This window comes from Eupeodes corollae, chromosome 1 (assembly GCF_945859685.1).
Source record: "Eupeodes corollae chromosome 1, idEupCoro1.1, whole genome shotgun sequence".
Lineage (NCBI taxonomy): Eukaryota > Metazoa > Arthropoda > Insecta > Diptera > Syrphidae > Eupeodes > Eupeodes corollae.
Genome location: NC_079147.1, coordinates 7,014,360 through 7,029,008, shown reverse-complemented (window position 1 = coordinate 7,029,008; position 14,649 = coordinate 7,014,360). Strand labels below are relative to the sequence as shown.

The following is a 14,649-nucleotide window of genomic DNA, read 5'->3' as shown; positions in this document are numbered from 1 at the left end:
GTGGAACGTCAACGGCAGCGTACGATAAGCTCATTAAATTCCGACCTCGACAGCATTCTCGTATGCAGAATTAGAAACTTAATTAGAATTTAATGCTTTAAAAACTTAATGCTGTCCAGAAAACTAAATAACTTTAAGTACTCGGTATATATATCACAGATCACCTCTAATGGAATGATTACATATTCAATATTTCCAAAAACGTTTCTAGGTGCTTAGGATTCCTCCAACGCGACGGCCAAAAAAATGTGTACCCCTTCTGATCCGACTTCGTTCAAAGCCTTCATTCTTCCAAAGCTTGAATATAACTTTCATATCTGGGCTAGTGCCCCAAAAAACAAGCTTGAATCTGCTGGATAGAATTAAAAAAAACTCTTTGAAAATGATAGGAGATAGAATTATAGGCGAAAAATTCACATCGCCAGAACACAGCCATGCCTTCCGTTGTTATATCGATATTTGTACAAACATTACTTTGTCGAATTGGGTAGTTGCATTGTACCCCTTAACCAATTCATCAGTAATACTCGCACTTATAAAAATGCTCATCAGTTTTCCCTTGAACTTAATTTCGGTCGTACTGTCAAGCAGAGAGATTTTTTTTCTAACCGCACATCCAGAATGTAGAATGCTTTGGCCAACTCTGTTTTCCCCTTTCTCCATTTTGATATTCAGAACTCTAGGACCAATATGCATCGGTATCTAATCTTGAATCTTAATATATTTTCTTAACGTTTAAACTGTGTTTAAATATAAACATTTAAAAGGTACTAATAACACCTGGAGTGCTTGTCGATTATAAAAAAAAATTGGCCTCACACCGTCACAAATTTTATTGAATAAATAAAAAAGGCGGCACAATTGCTTAAAGAGAACGAAGTTCTGTGACTTAGAACTCTCAACCATTTCTGTGTGTGAGTAATTTCAAAGATAGAGGGGACTTTTTTTAAGTCAAATCGGAACAACTTATTTGAGAAACTACTTTTCATAACTATAGTTACACACACTTTTGGAATTCGTCAATTTTTCCCAAAAAGGCCATGGGTATTGCCATCACTGTGATAGCAAAATGATGGATTAAACCCAACAGTAACTATCACACCACGGACACCACAGTTTACATACTTGTTTTCGCAGCAGTTCTCTTTCAATAGTTGTGCAGTATAGCCTTGTTTTTCAACTTTTAAGCGAATTTATGTCACTTTGCTCAGGTATGGGCTAAGGGATATTTTATGTTATAATAACGTAAATTAATGTGTGTTTAATTTCATTGAAAGTATGTTTTATAAGCATACGATTTGTTTTACTCTATGTTTCTTTGCATTTTGTAAAGAAGAAGGGTAGGGCACTTTCGTCATATACACGATATGTTACTAGGGAACAGCCACATTATTGAAATAACTCTTCTAAAGGCTCCCTAAGACATTTTAAGGAAATAAGAAACAACCACTGCAGCTCTTTGAAAACATAATTTAAGGCACACATTACTTATTCCTAACTAAATCCAAATAATGAATTCAATGATAAGCACAGTGGAACATTTAATTTTAAGTACACGATACAACAGGTTCTTCTAAAACTTGAGAGCATTAGCTTGTTGACTACTTTTTCCCAATAAAATCGTTAAATTGGCGTTTTTTTGAATACCATATTGCATACTTCTTGTTTTCAGAAGTGATATCTTCACCCACTTTCGAGACATTTTCCAATTTTGAAAGTAGTTTTTTAAAGCTTATTTTTTAAAAAATGTTATGGTTGAGTAATGTTTCAAAATAATATCGACTGCCTTCGTACGACTATTAAAGCTTTAAGGGCTCTGAATCTTCAGAAAATGATGAAATGTATCGAATCTACCCCACCCTACCCTAAGCTATTTTTAATCAAATGTTGTTATTGTTTTATCATTACCTTAAGTAACCCATGGTATTTTTATTTCCGCTTGATAAGTAAAATGTTGGAACTTTTATGAAATCGAAAACCCTTATTTCTGAAAGCGAAAGGCGTATGGGCAGGGCATATATTCATTTTGTGATAAACGTTTGGCATTGAACCGTACATACATTGAATAAAACATAAATCTTGGTTTGAAAATCAATAACTTAAAACATAAAATATTCATGATTTAAGATTTAATATCAGCGGGTAAACAAATATATTTGTATTCCTTTTTTCATGAAAAGCCCCCAATGACTTCTCTGTATATCGAATTTAGTGCTACGAATACCGAATTCAAAATAATCCCAGGATATACATACAAAGCTACAAATGTATATTTTTCTGTTTTGAAAGAATTTTTTTTTCAAATCCTTTGGTTGCTTTGTGCGCATACAAATGAGATAGAATCTAACCGTGTAAAGGTTTTCTGTCAGAAAAGCCAAGAAAAAAAATATTAATGAATCTTTCTTCAAAAGGTTTTACCCTCATAGCCCATTTCTATATACAAAGGTGGGTTTATATCTGGTTAATATAATATCCATTTCTACTGAATTTATTTTTTCTCACCAGGTTTACGGATATAACACCAAAAACCTAAATCCATTTATCCGTGTATTTATTTTATCATTTCCACCAGAAAAAGTAACAAATAAAAGGCCAAGTTTAAATGAAAATGATGATCCTTTCTGCTCATATCTCTGTTCGTTTATAATAAATCATGGAGCACCCTCATGTAACTGGCGCCCAATTTACTATCTATCGTTTGTATTTCGTATTTCGTATATCGCCCTTCCATTACATGGTGGAAAATATCGTATCATCTTCCGCAAATAACCTGCCACACTATTTTCGGGCATGAAAATGTATTCACCGAGTTATAAATGACACACGACGTAGCTGTGAAAATACCTTGAAAACCAGTTGAGCTGTCAAGGATGTAGATATGTCTTTTCCGTCGACCGAGAAGGGTTTTCCAGAATAAAGATGAACACAGGATATGCAGAGTTAACCAAGAAAAAAGGAAGAAAATAGAAAAACAAATCAAGAAATCAACTCCCACATCCCAATAAATAATCCTAGGGTGTGTACCTACTTCCTTTCTGGAAGTCGGTGTGTAAAAGTTAGAGTTAAAGACAGAGGCTGAGGTAAATGGTAGTGGCACGTTATCATCGATTTCTCGGTGATGATGATGATGGCATCTATTTTCTCTATTTTCCAAACCGAACATCGAGGACGAAAAATAAAACGAGGACGATAACGAAGACGAGAACAAGGACGAACAAACCCTGAAAATATTCTAGTATTTCTTGCGAACATCCTTTAATCAAATTCAAATGTTCTTCCCCGAGACGAGTACGAGTATCACAGTCATAGTCACATTCGTTTTGTTGTTCGCCATTCCATGAGCAATCGTTTTCCCTTATTTTCAAATGCCTGATGTAGCGCCAGCGCCAGCGCCAACGACGACAACGACAACGAAGAAGAAATCTCAAGGCATGACGCAATCTTATAAGAACAAACAACCAACCAACGCCTGCTCGCCACCGATAGAAGTAGCTATAACTATGACTGCGGCTGTGGCTGAGGCCGAGGCCGAGAACCGAAAGTCTTAGTCATGTTTCAGGGAATGTGAATCTGAGTGGGTGGGCATATGATGAGATGAATGTATTACAGCTAAATGAACACAACAGACATCTTGTATGGGCGCAGCGATGACGGAATCCAAGCTACATAGCTGGTCGATTAATCTGCTATCTGCTTGTGCTGTGATAGCTCGTTATTTTTGTGGAATGCGTCTACATGCGATTTTATTGGATACACAAATGCCAAATGATATAGAATTTGAATTCTTGAATAAGAGGCTCAATATTACTCGACTTCATACTAAGATTGAAACGTACAAAATATATTCGTATATAAAAGCAAGCTGTACGAATGACAATAGGAATTGTCATGTTAATTGCTCTATGCATATTCGGTGTTGAAAGGAATTAATTAGAACTGACCCCTAACAACACTTCTTGCCACACACGCACGCAGTCATTTAAATGAAAACTAGAGTTGCCAGTTCGTAAAACCAATTTTGAAATTAGTTTTACAGCCGTTTTAGAAAAAATTTCTAGAAACATGCTTATGAAATATTTTGATTTATTTGATGTTACATTTATTTCTTTTGTTTTGAAACATCACTTTCAAGTGACTATTGGACTTTTGGTCCAATAAATTGAGAAGAAGGTATGTTGTTTAAAAAGTATTCCACACAAAAAACTAGTTAAATTGTAAAAGTTGATGTTTTGAACATTTTTCGAGAGCTGATAGTCTTAAAAATAGAATAAAGAGGTTAACTTTTTGTACATCAATGCTATTTTAACAGTGTTTCTATACTTTTTACCCATCCTGTCATTCAGGCTTATAGTTAATAGTAAAAGACTTATTTTAACTCTAAATACTAAAACATATCTAACTAACGTTTAGTTGAAACTACAAAATGGAAAGATCCATAAATATTGTAATGGACCTGTTTAAGGGTAAACTGTTGAGTATTCATAGATGTAGAGGTATTTCGGTTGAATTGTATGAGGGGAGGAATACAACTGGCTATTTCACTAGAGTATTGCTTATAAAAATATGTCTCGGTAAGAGCAGGGTGGTATTTACAGGTTCAGAAGCCTCAGGGCAATAAAGAAGCTGAGGTCCCTCGCTCCAAATTATTTTCAAAATAAAGCAACCCATTTTTTTTCACTCAAGTTTTTCAAAAGATAATTTATTGTGAAACCAAGTAGATTAATTCAGTATTTTTTCCCATTATGGTTCAAAGACTATTTTCATAATTTTTATTTTTGAAAATGAGTGGTCTCCAGTGTAAATACCATCAAAACCAAATACATTCTCAATTCAATTTCGAGGTTTGGGAATGTAGCTCTAGAATTTAGATTTCTGAGATTTTGGTAGTAAAATAGTTCCGGTTGAACCAACTCATTACCAAGACTAGGCTCTAAATCATCCGGATAAACTTTTACCATTGCCTCTGCTGCAGCGTACAAATGTTCAGCATTCATCTTCTCAATGTGATTCCGGAATCCAAATCTCAAACGTACAGCTTCATAGGCATGCAATCTTTCAGCAAGAGAAACGGGTAGCTGGTCAATCACTAGGATAAAGGCTAATACTTTGTATTGACAGATTTACGTCTTGTGTTTTCCCGTAATCGAGCGGATTCAACCTCACATTTCTCTGAGTGTAACTTAATTGTTTCATTGCGAAAAAGACTAAAAAAACCGACGGAAAACTATACTTACACTAATCACAATTATAACACAAATTGGTCAATAAATAAACTCAATTTCTTGTTCTGGTGCCTGTGCATGACTGTACATATTTATTAGTATGGGATATTTTTGTGACTGCTTCCTCGTATTTATCAAAATCATTCCGTTTGGATTCCACGAATGATTTCAATTATTCAAGTGCACGCATTGCCGTTTCAAGAATAATTTTCGGGTCTTGAAACATTTTGTTTGTAGCGTTGAATAGCTCCACGATATCGTTCCAAAATGTTGCAAACCACTCATATCCTGTAGAAGGTGCTTTGCTTCATTCCTCATGATGTCTTTTTGCTCTTTATTGGAAGAAATGCTGGTTAGAGCTTCTTCGATTTCGACAGGACCAACGAGTGTTGCTGAGCTTTTTCAAGACTAATAATAATCTCCAATAATTTCTCAATCAGAGAACAGGTACAGGTGCCACTCTGTACTGGCTGTGAAAAACGTGTATACATTCTGCACAAAATCAAAGAATTGAAAGCCGATGGACAAGAGAAAGACCACAACAAGGCTATAGGTAAAGGTAAAATAGCGAAAAAAATACATATCAAAGAAAAAGATGTTTACTAGAGTTAATTAGTTGGAATTTGAAACAAAAAATTTCCGAAGTCTCTAGTGTGGGGGGCCACGGTTTATGGGGGCCCCGTTTTGATTTCCCTTCGAACATTGGGTACTGTGAAGATCCGAAAAGGATGAGAATCTTATAATGAAAAGATGAGGGTTGTATTATTAGCAAAACAATTAAGTGGGTAAGAAGTTTCAGAGAAAAGATAATTTATACAAGTAAGGAAGAGTGTCGGAGACAAAACGGAGCCCTGGGGCACACCTCCGTTTATTTGGGAGGTATTAGATTTGAACCCGTTTGATACGAATGTAATTGAACGGCCAGCACACTTTTACCAAAACGGTGTAAAGATTTTTTCCACTGTTCGGTGAGATAAAAAAAGAAAGAGACCTGTAAAGTAGGGCAAATGGAAAAGCTTAGAGCCATAGTTGAAGAACACCTCTTCAAAACTCTAGGAAAATTACGAGTGTGAAAAAAGGTGCGTTGCAGGATTCATGTCGCTCAGTGGCAGCATGGAATTAACAGCAAACTGTTTTCCTAGCAAATCGGCTTTATTAATCAATTTTGTAACTGTTCTGCTAGCAAATCGGCTTTATCAAAGGAGTGTCATTAAAAAAGAGCACTGGAACCGACGCACAATAACGTAGTGTTGCTCAGATTTAGTATTACCTTTCGGACATTGTAGTAATTTTTCTGTAATATTTGGTCATACAAAAATGTAATGCTTCGACAGGTCTTTCTAGCTTGTATGAACTTATTCCGGTTTTTCTCAGTGAGGTTCGCTTTGCAAATCCGATACTAACATCTTTGATCCTAATAATTTCTTTGCAGCTCAAATCAAACCATCAATGTTTTTTAAGTGTGATAGATTTTATCCTATTCAAAATACAACTTCTTATAATCACGTCACTATGGAGGAAGTTAAAGTTCCTGAAGAAGTCATTGAAACCAGTTGGGTTTTTCATATTGCCAATCTGTTTTCGTAGGAGTTTCGTCTTTTAGTGGGGTTTTATAACATTAGACATTTCCAGTTATGGCACAATGGTCTAAAGCTCTTACAGGCTATAATACACTGATCCCATATTTATGAGAATAAGAGGTAATAAACATCGACATCGGGAATCCGAGTTGGTTCGTCAGCTAACTGAGTCAGGTGGTTTAACTCAGCAAAAATCGTGACATACTTTCCTACTGGTGTTGTCTGACTTGAATAGTGCACCCACGAAGAATTGTGTACAGTGAAATCGTCCGTTATAATGATTTCACTGTGGGAGAAATGTAATAAAATACTGTAAATAGATTCGAACAGCGCATTGAATTCGTTAGAAGTCGAATTGCTATCCAGGCTTGGGCTAAGATTAATAAAAGAGGTATGAATGATGCAAAGCACCGAAATTTTCTCTAAGCCCACGAATGTTGCTATACTGAACACAAAACTTTTCAGCTTTTACAATACACAAAAACAAAAAAATGTACCAAACCAAGACAGTAAAATCGTAATTTTCACACTATTAAACATTTTAACTGTTTTGTTCTATTTCCTTTGGCTAAAGCGGATAAGGCATTAAATTAATCAACTTTTCAGACATGCGGCAGCCCTGCTTCCATATCAAACAATTTACTTAGTGTAGAGAACTCATTATGGTAGCCTTGAGCCCTTATGTGTTGTGTCAGCACTTAGTAAACTGAATTATCATCTTGTTAATAAAAGTTTCTTTTTCTCTTCTTCAATTTTTTGTTTTATAAGTGCGGATAGCCAGGAAGTCGAAAATGGCGATAAGCAAATGACCACTCTAATTTATTTACTTAGTTAATGGAATCAGTGCAACATTATTAAAACTTTTAATCAATTAAAACAACAAAAACAATAACGACTCCAACAACGAAGAAGATTCCTTGCTTTTATTGTGTTTAATACATAATTAATGCTACTTCAAAAGCACTATAATTAAGTTAATGAATTAAAGAGAATTAAGTTGGGAAAATGTATTTATAATACGATGAATGAAATTTTTATTTTTTGAATCAATGTCTTTTTAATTGGTATTCGTGTAAATGATTTAACGAAGTGCGAATGAAAAGATTGTTATTTCAGTTTCGATTTATTATGATGAATTTATTTTCTGCTATTTTAAATTTCTGTATTTATTATTAACAATTTTTGACTTCATCATGCAATCTGTGTAAATTTGAAATCACTGTTTTGAAGAACTAAGCAATCACATACATAAATAAAGCAATCCAAAAAGTTTTCTGCAAATAGAATCAGATGCCAACTTTGACATCTCAAGTATTTTAAAATAGTCAGTCAAAAAATCACTTCGTATCTTCATTAACTTTTAAACCTTCCTAAACCTTTCAAAAGTGTTGGCATTACACAAAATATAAGCAAATAACTCTCAGGTTCAAAAATACGCAGTAATATGCCAAACAGGATTTGATTTAAAAGCATTTAAATTTATTTACTGAGGTATGCTATGCATACGGCGTGAAGGAATTTCGGTCAGGATTGTTGGGTTGAAATTTTGTGGGAATATGGTATCTATTGATGAAGGCATCGGGTGTTCGAAAAAATTCTATGCAAATCATTAAGTTCAGGTTGGTTCGCATAAAAATGAGAATAAGCTGAATTCTTATGGTAATTCTCCCAGAAGGAAATTCTTAATATTCAGTTAAAATAATGCGTAAGACCAAGATAGGAACCAATATTTTGAATAATGCTCCTTGTGATATTGGTTTTTCAACTGTTTGTGTTAAAGAATGTTATTTGTACACTCTGTCGTCAAAGAGTCAAAAAGACGAGACAGATGGCTCTAGTCAATAAAAGTTGTCAATACTTTAAGAGTTACATAATTGAGTGGGTGGGGATATATAAAGGGTGATTTTTAAAAGCTATCAAAGTTAAAAAAAAAACACATACCATTCAAAAAAAAGGTTAAAACATTTATTTGAATCGATGGTACGGAATTAATGCTTCAATGTTGTCTTCCAATCCAATGCGTCAATTAAAGCGGGCTTGTCGGTATAGATATGAGCTTTAAAGTAGTATAAAGGCGTTAAATCGTACGATCTTGGCGGCCAATTAACCGGTCCCGACGTTAAATAAAATGTTCACCGAAATCGCCTCTCAATAAGTCCATTGTTGCTCATGCTGTGTGGCATGTCGCACCGTCTTGTTGATACCACGTGTCATGCAAGTCAAGCTCTTGCATTTTGGGCAAAAATAAGTTGGATATCCTCTCACGGTAGCGCTCACCATTCCCAGTTACGTTACGATTCTTATCATCTTTGAAGAAGAACTGTCCAATGATGATACCAGTCTCAAAACCGCACCAGTCTGTTACTTTTTCTCGATGCATTGGTAGCTTTTGCAATGCGCCTGGCTGATTATCACTCCAAAATCGACAATTCTGCTTTATGAAGTTTCTTAACAGAGCACGCATTTTGATAATAAAATTTAATAATTTGCAAGCGTTTCGTTTGTAAGACGATTTATGGTTAAAAATATAGACCAAACTGAATAAGTTTGATAGTGAAATAAATCACGAAACGTGCGTCAGCTGTTTAAACCAGTTTTGACAAAAAGATAATACCACTCAATAGTACGTTATGAATTAAGGACTCACGAACTATAAGCAATACAAGTTGGGATCACAAGATTCTGTCATTCGATTTCAGTGACCCGAGTTTGTTTCTTTAAGCCAGCACTATAATCAGGAAAACGAATGATAATGACTTTCCGTCTCTGAAACTCCAAAGAAGTACTTTTGACAGTACAAATAGATCCAGCAAATCCATCTTTGACTTTTACATAATTAAAGATCCGAGGGAAACAGTGAAGGCAGTACGATCTTCGGTCTATGAGTTTTCTTCCAAGCATCAGCAAAGTTTTCGAGAAGATCATCAATAGGACGGATCAAGTCTTTTATTCTTGGTTACACACTTAGATGAGTTTTTACTCACCGCTTAAAAATGTGCTTTAATTTGATGTAAAGGAGGCTAACAATATTTAAATAACATAATGTGTATCTTAACATTACATTTACAGATTTCAATTGCTAATGTGGCAAATTTAGTTATCAAATTATTTTAGAACACTGTTGGTCCAGTCTAATATTTAGATGACTCCATATTTTTCCATTTCCATTTCCATTTAGAATATGCCATATTCAAGAGCTAAAGGACAATAGGTTAGAGAGTTTCGGTGCCCATTCCACGTAGAAATGTAGCAAATTGTTTTGAAACGTAGCTTATTTTCGAAAAAATAAACTACACTTTTCTTGTTTCCATTTACTACAAAAATTCAAGAGAGACGATCTGATATGAGGAACTGTCGGGCTTCTTTCGACGTAGTTTTTTCGGGCTCAATTTTCTGGAGTCTATTATTACTATCGTTATCAGTAAGCGTACTCGTATTTTGACCTTAAAAAAGTCAACGGAACTTAAAAATTGCAGAGAGAAAAATGATTGGTTCTTGAATTTGAGGATATCGGTGCATTTATAAAACAAATTAAGGTAAACAAATAAGTTGGGAAGAAACGTTTGTGTGGCGCTCACAAGAGATTCAAATAAAAATGAAAAGTATATAATGTCAATAAATATGAAACGTTTATAACGTTTTTTAATTAGCCATTAGTTAAACAAAAGTATTACTTTTGCTGTTTTTGTGACATTTATATTATTGAAATTCGTGTTTAAATCTAGCGCAGTCTAGCGCAATCCAAAGCAAATTCACATCAAAAGTAAATTTATTTAATTTTTAAGATCTTTTGTATTCAACAGAAAATCAATTTTGAAATAAATAAAATGCACGCTTGGGTCGCTAAATGTTGTTAATGTCTTCCAAATCTGTTTAAAAATATTTCATATATGCAAAGATCGAAGATCAATTTGAAATTTAAATTTTTGCAAATTAACACTACAAAATTATGAGAACGTTTTGAAAAATAACATATTTTTTAATTGATAATTTCTTATTCGAGGTTTCTTTATAAGAATGTAAATATTTCCTCGTTTTCTTAGACAAAATTTTATGAAAATAATTTAAAGCATGACTTAAGTTTTTTTTGTTTTTGACTGCAAAGTGCTTTTTGTGAATCTCGTTAAATTACTAACAAATCTTTAGATAAAATCACTACTTAGACAACTTGACTATAAAGCTTACCCCCATCACGATCGTCCATTCGTCAAAATTTGATAAATGTGTGCTGTGTTTTTGATATAGGGCTGAATATCCGATTCATATTATGATCTTGGGCTAGTCTTCAGTTAAAAGTAGTGCTTTTAACAACAAAGTTTAAAGAAGTAAAATACAAAAATGGGGGTCATGTCGATTAACGCAATACGATTATTGATATCTGATTTTATTCAGCATTAACCCCAGCAATTGCGTACGCCGACCATCCAGTTGCGTACAGAACGGTTCGGAAGGTTGAGGTTATTAAAATTCTTTTGCAGCGTGATTTCGGCACAAACGGGCGACGCGGACGACTGGAAACTGAAAATAAATGTCCAGTAGTCGTTGGCAAGGGCCACGAGGGTTACGTGCAAGAATTGGCGCAAGATGAAATTTATTTATTTATTGAATTCGTTCAACAAACTAACATTAGAACTTAAGACTAATATTACATTAATTCTTAGATTTATATATTTACAATGCTTTAAGCAATTTGCAAAAAAAAAAAACAGATCAATTGGTTGGGGTGACTGTTCTTACCATCGTTCGATCTGCTTGATATGGGACTGAAATGAAGGAGTTCAGTAACTGTTGACTTATTTTGAACAAAACCATGTTGACTGTCACAAATTATAGACTTACAAATAAACGGTATGACTTTAAAAATAATGAACTCAAATAACATAGGGATGACGGACAGTTTTGCAATGTTACGATCATTTTGTATTTTATTATTACTACACTTTTTATGTATCGGTGTTATGTACGAACTCTTCAAATTTTAGAAAAAATTTAAGATTTGATCGATTCATTAAAAAAGAATATAAAGGGGGTAGGATAAATAGGATGCACATTTTTCAAAATATAAGAAGGTACACCATCTAGACCAGGGCTATAGGTTAAGTTAGGTTAACGTGGCTGTGGATTAAAATCCACACACTTAGGCCAAGAGAAAGGCCCATTGTGATACCACATGAATCTAGAGAATTACTTCTTACTAGTCGAACCATTTTGAGCTTTTTATAAAGCGAAGAAGATATTTGATATCCTTTTTAGCTAGTTCACTGGGATTATCAAAAGAGTGCAGAGGAGATGAGAGATTGTTTCCTCTTCTTCTTCGTCCATACAGCTCCTACAGAAGTCATTTGAGGCTACACCACGTCGTATTGCGTGTCTGCCTATAAGACAGTGTCCCGTAAGGACACCTATTAGGGAGCTAATATGAAGTCTGCTTTGAGATAACAAGTCTTTAGAGCGCTTTAGGTCCAGTGAAGGCCATATGAGTTTTGTGGCTGCGCATGTTGGTAAGTTGTGCCACCTAGAATTTGATATCGTAAAAACTGTTTCTTTTAGCATAAGTTTACATGTAGCTATCGATATACCTATCTTCTCCCTTTCAGGTGAAATAGGTATGACGGTTCCATTTTTAGCGAGTTCATCGGCTCTACAATTTCCTGTGATGTCTCTGTGGCCCGGCACCCAACAGAGGTGAATGTTATATTGCTGCGCCATCTCCATAAGACACGATTGACAATTGAGGTCCGTTTGAGATTTGGTTGAGACAACGTCAGGAGATTTAATAGCAGCCTGACTGTCAGAGAAGATGCGGATATCAGAAGTTAATATCACGTTTTCTCTTAGCCAGGAGAGAACCTCTTTTATCGTTAAAATTTCCGCTTGGAAGGCGCTACAATGATTAGGGAGGCGGAATGAGATGCTTAGATTAAGCTTTTCTGAGTACACGCCACTACCAACTCTCTCATTTGTCTTGGATCCATCTGTATAAAAATGAATTATACCAGGGATATAACAAACGTCAAATTCTGTATTTAATCCAGGCCTTGTTTCTTTTATTTTTTTAAATTTTTTAAGCAAGAGTCAAACCATGGAGGAGATTTAGAAATATTGCGCGGTTTTCGCAATGGTGTGGTCTCATTAAAAAAGTTAAAGAGAACACAGCAGAATTTATAGCACATAGCATTAATGTCACAGTTCTTAAACAAATGATTCCAGTTAACAATACATAACAGGTTAAAAAATTTATTAAGTCTGCATTTTTTAAAGTTAAATTCAAGATTTTATTTGGAGCAATTAGAAACATTACATACATTTAAATAAAAAGAAAGGTCTAATGCTGGGTGATGTCGGTCCTCTTCGACAAGTAGGGTATTGGCTGAATTTACAGCAATATCAGCATTGAGTGTGTCCGAGAAGAATATAAGGTCCAATATATTGTTGAAGTTGTTGGAAATCCAATTAAATTGACTTAGTCCACATAAGGAAAGACCGTCAATTGTCAAGAATTCGTTTGTAGAGGACATTTTAATAGGAGATAGATACTTCTCATGCGTCTGTTTAGTCCAGATCAAGTTTGGAATATTGAAATCTCCTAAGACTAGTAGCTCGTCTTGTGGCTCAATTTAATCGTTTATTTTGTCTATGCAATTAATTAAGTGTTCATAAACGTTGTTAGGAGAGCATGGAGGTTATGTGGCGATAATCTATAACAGTCATGTCTCAGTTTTAATTTTTATTTAAATCATTTCTACATTAGATTGATTAAAGTCCTGAACCTAAGTGCTTTTCCAAGCAATTTTTTACGGCAAGAAATGATGGTGATGACGATGATAAAATCAAACAAAAGTTCTTCGTTCAACAAAATGATCGAAGGGCTACTCCATTCTAAACGTCAAATAATAGGTAATTGAAATATGATAACCCAAATTGTTTTATTCTCTTCATCTGATTTGGATTGGATCATTGTGATGATAAAAGGCTTCTAATGTTGGTAAACCTGATAAATATTTTTACTTAATTTTATTATATCGATTGATATGTTTGCAAAGTATGGTTTTCTATAGATGGTAGTTTTTTTTAAATGTATTCAAATTTTTGTTAAAATTAAAAAAACATTAAATAATAAGTCATTAAAATAAACACACATGATGAAGACAGGCTTCTTGAAAGTTTACATATGTCTAAAATACTTAAAGCAATCAGAAAAATTATAACATAATATTGTTAGACTTGATTTTGCTTTGAATTCCGAAACTCTAATAATGTTAACGTCTCTAACAATTGTTTTTAAGCCGTTAATACATTTTGCAAAATGGTTCAATTATTTTCTGTCTCCTTTAAAATACGTACATATATACCAGATGTTTCTTTAAAGAAATCTATCACTAGCCTAGGTATGCTATCCTCTGAGAGCAATTTGTACGTCATATACGGACTAATCCTTTTACTTACGTAGAGCATGACATATCCGTACATGGAACCATACATTTATGTTAAAAAAGTATGTACTGCAAATATGTATTTATATTTATACGAAACACAACAATTCTTCGAAGCTATAAGCACTATTATAAACATTATGTACATTAGGGTGGGTCCGATATGTATAAAGTCAAAAAATAATTGCAGTTAAACAATAATTTAAAGTTTTGTAGTAATCAAAATGTTGCTTTTGGCTCCAGTCTTATGTCAAAATAGATTTTAATCTTGTAGAAAAGGCTTTATAAGCCGAGCATAGAAAATAAATAAATAGTACTAGCGTAATATTTAATATATTTTATTACGTAAGACCCAAATTCAAAAATTTTACTAGGCACACAATTTAGTAGGTTTGTATTAGCTTAATTCTATTT

The 14,649-nt window shown here is 34.0% G+C and overlaps 1 protein-coding gene across 10 annotated transcripts in view; it reads right to left on the bottom strand.

Moving 5' to 3' along the window:
* LOC129941371 (sodium/calcium exchanger 1) overlaps positions 1-14,649 on the bottom strand; it is a 216,246-nt gene that overhangs the window by 136,869 nt on the left and 64,728 nt on the right. The window lies entirely within an intron of this gene.